The sequence below is a fragment of the Capsicum annuum genome, chromosome 9 (assembly GCF_002878395.1).
Source record: "Capsicum annuum cultivar UCD-10X-F1 chromosome 9, UCD10Xv1.1, whole genome shotgun sequence".
In the NCBI taxonomy this organism is placed as follows: domain Eukaryota; kingdom Viridiplantae; phylum Streptophyta; class Magnoliopsida; order Solanales; family Solanaceae; genus Capsicum; species Capsicum annuum.
Genome location: NC_061119.1, coordinates 43,259,029 through 43,265,944, shown reverse-complemented (window position 1 = coordinate 43,265,944; position 6,916 = coordinate 43,259,029).

Below are 6,916 nucleotides of genomic sequence, written 5' to 3'. Positions count from 1 at the left end.
TTTTAATAAAATATTAATACTCTCTCAGTCTCAGTTTACGTGTTTTCTCATTTTTAAATAATATATGTTACTTTATGTCTTCCTCTATTCCATCGTAATTTCTGTGGCACAAATATAATTTTGATAGTCAAATAAATATTCTATGTTGACATATCATTTTGTGTGCGTTTTATCTCTTTTATGCAACGTTATTATACTAGGGTGATATAATAAAATTACGATTGAAACAACAAAGCTGACATGTCTTAAATAACTTATAACAATTAATTAAAAGTGATAAGACAAAATTACTATAAAAAATACTTGTGAATAAAATTTAAATGAGTCTCATATAAGACTTCAAATTAATTTAAAACATCAAGAGTTAATTTATAATTTTATGTTTATTTTTTTATTAAATATTATTAATTTATTAATACTTCAATGACTTATAACCATTAATTAGGGGTCATATAGTAAAATTACGATTTAAATAGCTGAAGAAGGTAGCACAAACATCAAGAGTTAATTTATTATTTTATTTCTATTTTTTATTAAATATTATTAATTTTTTAATATTTAAATAACTTATAATAATTAATTAGGGATGAAATATTAAAATTACGGTTGAAGCAGCTGAAGCAGGCAGCACAAGCAGGCATGTCGAACAGCTGCCTGCTTATCCCCTTTATTATTAAGAGTGAAGTAATTAAATTTACAAATAAGGAAATATTATATGTTTTTTCACTTAGTAATTTTTTTTAATCTTATTGTTAAAATATTTTTTTTAAAAGTGACATTTTCAATCAAATAAATTAATAATCTATAATCTATAATATATTAAAAGTGTGAAAATCCTTAGAAAAGTGATTTGAACTTTGTACCCTTCATTAAAAAACTCTTCTTTAGACAAAACTGTCTTTTCACTATTTTTAAAATTTATTATTTAATTATTTTTTATTATATTAACTAGACTTTCTAAAATATATGGAACTCCTAAAATATATGGTAGAAAAATTAATTAATATTTTGCTTTCTATTAGACTTCCTATAATATATGAGACTCCTAAATTAATATTTTTCTTTCTACTAGACTTTCTAAAATATATGAGACTCCTAAAATATATTGTAAAGAATTAATTAATATTTTTCTTTCTACTGTTCAATTAGAAAAATACTCTTAAAATAAGATTCTATTAAGAAAATACTTCTATAAATATTGAGATGTACGTTAAACTATAGAACAAACCAGTTTACCTATTGGGAGAATATGATTGATGCCCATCTAACTTGATTCGATTGCATGTCTAGATTGGTGGATGTTTGATTTTGTAACCCTCGACTTTTTCACTATTTTTGTCAGCATAATAAAATTTAACATGTGTGTATATATATCTCTTCTTTGTTTTCATTCAAAATCATTCTTTAGGGTCAAAATTTTCGCTCAAACAAGAATTAGTTGGATCAAAATCGAAACTTTGTGATTACTATTATTTTTTTTTATAGTCTACAGGTCGTAGATGAATGTCGGTTAGCTTTGAAGATTTTCTTGTGTAAATGTTAGGTTTAATTGTATTGTTTTGATATCTTTATTATCTTATTGTTTTATTTCAATTTACAAATGTTAGATGAATGTGGGTCGGCTTTGAATTTTTTTTTAGGTAAATGTTAGGTTTAATTGTATTATCGTAATACCTCTATTAGTTTATTATTTTGTGGTAGTTTACAGTTCATAGATGAATCTCGATTGGCTTTGAGAAATTTTTGTGTGTAAAATTTATGTTTAATTGTATTGTTTTAATATCAGTTTTATCGTATTATGTTGTTGCAGTTTATAGGTAATAGATAAATGTTGGTCGACTTTGAAGAATTTTTTTATGCAAAAGTTAGGTTTAGTTGTATTATTTTGATATCTCTATTATCATATTATTTTGTTATTGTAGTAGTATATGAACGTCGGATGACTTTGAGAAAAATTTTGTATGTACAGATTAGATTGAATGTCGATCAACTTTTAAAAATATTCTTGGTAAAGATTAGGTTTAATAAATAAATTCTTCATCCTTACATATTCAAAAGATATAAATTTAATTATTATATTCATCTTTATTATTTAAACAAATATTCTATTTAATGTAATATTTGAACTTATTAAAATGAGGTACACGCATAATACGCCAAAGTATCTGAAATAAAATGGAAGGAGAAATAGCTTTCAACTTCATAGAATCCTACCATCCGAAACAAACAAAATACAAACACGTGGATTGCTAAATTAGTACATACTTCCCATTGTTATTTAATGCCGATCGATGAAGACAACGAAATGTGGGAACTATATTAAAGGGAAAATAAAATTTCTGTATAAAACAAATATAAATCGAAATTTAAAAAAGGAGAGGGGTAGAGGTCGTTGACTCGTAGAAAGATTTATTCACTCACATAATTGGAAATAGACCATTATAGCTTCAAAAGATTTATTCAATCACATAATTGGAAATAGACCATTATAGCTTCTTCTTTCGATTTTAATATTATATTATATTTGTGCCTTGGTTTTGCTTACATGGATAATCCAGCCAAAGTTAAGTTTAGATCAAGTTTTAAACCTTAGTATTAATAACCAAACAAGATAATGATAATGACGAAAAACTTTAATGTTGTCAACGTAGCTTATAATTTGGGTCGACAAAATTGTCGAGGCGAAAACGATGATCAACCTTTTTTTCCTTTTTCTTTCAATAATTTTATGAAGTATATATACTTGGTTGAATTTATATATATTAATTTATTTTTGGCTAATTATTTCATTAATCACTAAGTATTCTCTACAAAACAATAGCTTAGCTAGTAAATCTCAAGACAATTGACACAAAACTGAACTACCATTTCCTAAATAATCTTGGATCAAAATATACAGATTGCACTTAACAAATAAATAATCCTTGAACTTAACTCAATCTCAAAGCAAGTTTATAAGAGGAGAATTAATCAAAATAATATATGGAGATCAAAGACTTTTTAACCTATCGATGTGGGACTTCCACACCATCCAATACGCCATGATAAAATATCTAAAGCATTGGCAATATAAGACGGCAGGAGTTGCAACATTGGACACTATGAATTAAGTGAATCTTGCTATAATATCATGATTCATGACAAAGAAATAGATATTGAACCAACTCGACGCCAAAGATGCATTAGCTAATGAAGAGACGATTGTCACGACCATAAAAAGGATTAAGGGCCTTTGAATCCACGGATCGATGTGAAACTCCAGCAACTCTTACATTAGACATCTAGGCAATTTTCCTGCAAATACTATCAGGCCATTTAGCTATTTTCATATGGAGTATTGATATTATTTTCATAACGTATCGTATTTTATTATATTAATTTGATAAATACATACAACACTAGAATAGCTTATATCATTTTCTGTCATTACAATGTGTACACCAACAATTTGAAGAATAAACTTACAAAAAGAAAGTAAGATATTTAGTAAAGCTGTTATGAAAGGTATGTGGATAAATGACAAAATAAGATTATTAGATAAAATAAGTAAAGATAATGAGAAGAAAACAAAAAATAATGATACAATTATACCAAATTAATCATTACATAAAATGAACTTTATCATTATATAACAGTAATTTAATAATACGATAAAATAAAATTTAAATAATAATCAAAATAAATATAATACTTAAATTAACAACCCAGTGCAGTAGGTAATAACCATTCAAACGAGTTGTAAATTGCGGGTACAAGTTTAGGTATATTTGAACTTTAAATTACAGCTTTTCATTAATTAATTTTTAATATAAGTATTTCTTATTGAAGTCAAACTATATGACATAATCTGTCAGGTTCAAATTTCTTGCCCTACCTGCCAAAGCCCCAAACAAACAAAATACAGGTACATAGATTCCAATCAATATCCTTTTCTCTGAGCCTGTGACAGATCTTTAATTTGTAAGCTACTGCCGAAGACAAAAAACACACACACTAAATAAATAAATAAAGATTACACTAAAAATGTATAATAAAAGATTACACTTTTTGGTATATAATAAAAATTAGGTATACCTTTATTTATTATATAGAAAAGTCAAGGAAGGATGATCATAACTATGAAAAATTGTACAATATGCAATACAAATTGTACTATGTATTTTATCTTATTTTATTTCATCACCAATTATCTTCAATCACATGTAATACTAGGGTCCATTCTCTTTAGTACTGCACAAATTTATTCAAATCTATTATTTATTGTAAAAAAATCAAAGTATTCAATTATCATTAATTTTCTTTCATGTTCTATTTTTTTTCACTTTTTTTTTTTTTTTGAAAGCTTTGTTTTTCATTATTTAGTACTTTCTTTGGTTCAATTTGTTTGGTTTATTTCTTTTTTATTTTGTTTTAATTTTTTTTTTCATTTTTAGCAACATTTGTAATTTTAACTTTCTACATGATACAATTAAGATTATAAAATTAAAGAATATTACAAATTGTACTATGCACTTTACCTTATCTTATTTTTCATCACCAATTATCTTCAAGCACATGTAATACTAGGGCCATTCTCTTTATTACTACACAAATTTATTCAAATCTATTATTTATTGTAAAAAAATCAAAATACTCAACTATCATCAACTTTCTTTCATGTTATATTTTTTTTCACGTTTTTTTAATTTTTTGTGGAAATTTTGTTTGTCATTATTTAGTACTTTCTTCGGTTCAATTTGTTTGGTTTATTTATTTTTTATTTTGTTTTAATTTTTTTTTTTATTTTTAGCAACATTTGTAATTTTAACTTCCACATGATACATTTAAGATTATAAAATTAAAAATTATTTTGATATATTTGACATATCTTTTATTTAATATATCACAATATTTTAAAAAAATATTTTACTTTTTAAAATTTCGTACCAAATTTAAATAGACCAAACAAACTAGAACATATAGAGTATTAACAGAATAGTGCCTTTCTATAAGAAAAAAAAATACAAAACTTGTAGATGTTAAATTGTGCTTTTGAGTATGTATATATGTATTTTCAAAATTCAAAGCTTCTAAAATTATGTTTTAACTAAAGGTTATTTTCATAAACTTCTAATAATTATAACAAAATTATAAAATTCATTAAAATTAATTTATAAACCATTACTGATATTATGTCATACCAAAGTTGAATTCCTTATTTAAAATTTAGTCCATTATATAATATAAGATTATTGATGAGTAACGTTTTAAACTATTACTTGATATTACTTTTAATCAAGATATTGTAATGAAATAATAAATTACAATGGGATTGAACTGATATAGATACAATTGACATGTTTAGTTCATACTAAGAGAAAGGAGTTTAATTAGTTAGTGTTATTTATTTGTCTGATTTTGATTTGATATTGAATTTTAACAAATTAAAAAAATATTTTTGAATTTTATATTAATATGCTAAAGATATGTATAATGTATCAAAATACTTTTTAATTTTACAGATTTAACTAAAAATTATCAAAAATAAAGAGACATTCTCCTTTTAAATGGATCAAAATGGATGGAGTACTATATTAATATTAAAATAATAAAAAAAGATATTAATAAATGATGAAAAAGTATTCATTTAATTTTAAAACTATATATATGAAAGATAATTCTAAAACTGTAATTTATTTAATTTAATTGGTACTTTTGTTCATATTATATCAAAACATTATAATTTGTAAACTTAATTATATATATCTTTTTTACAATACATTTACAATCTTCAAAATAAAATATATTATTTTGGGGTAGTATATTCTCTCATTAGGTACATAAATCACTTTTATTTTAAAAAGAAATACTAAATTATTCTCTTGAGTTTATAATTTATAAAACAAGATGTGAAACCATAACTCTTTATATTCTTATCACTTTGTAAAGAATGATACGATTGATTTTAACTTTCATCAAATAGGTTGAATTTCATTCGCTAAGCCCCTATAAAATGAATTTAGGTGCATTCAAAATAAATTTATAGATGGATCATTTTTAATTTTTTGGTTGTTTTGTATGATTCTATGAAAAAAAAATTAATGTAATTAACACTTTACTATAACGTGTATTTTTATTATCATTTTTGATTGTGCTAATTTAAAAATATTGATGATCATTTTAAAAAAATAATTAAATACCTATAAATTTATTTAAAATATTAATATTGGGCCTGTAAAACGGGCCCTTCATTATCTAGTAATCTTACAAAGACTACATTTGTAAGCTTAGGGATCATTTGGTGTGAGGTATAAGGAATAAATGGTCCCAGGACAAAAGAAAGGATTATTTTATCCCATATATAGTTTGAAGTATTTGTTAGTGTATATTGGGATTACTTATCCACCATTTACTCCGGATAAGTTATCCCACATGCATGGTATGATAACTAATTTCGAAATTAATTATGTCGGGATAACTCTTTCCCAACCAAACAATCCCTATACTAAGTTTTAAGCCTTATTAACCAAAAAATGATAATAATGACAAAATTATACTTTAATCTTTCTTGTTAATTAGGTATTTAGATTTTGGGAAAATTTCAGAAATAGCAGGTATAGAGCCTTAATTGCAACTTTTATAGCAACAGTTTCATAATTACGAAAAATAGCAAATTGTATTTTGTATTTAAGTAAACTGTTGTTATACAAATACATATACAACAAAATTTTCTGTCTTTGTTTTACTCAAATTAGTTGAGTTAAATAAGGAATAATTATCTCATCTAATTAAATTCCCATGAATTACTCTTATTTATATTAGTAGATTCCTTTTCCAAATCAAAATCAATATGAAGATTATTATTTCCATGATCTTCAAAATTTCAAAATATCATTCTCTTATATCTCAAACTATTTATTTTTTTAGTTTTTTTTTT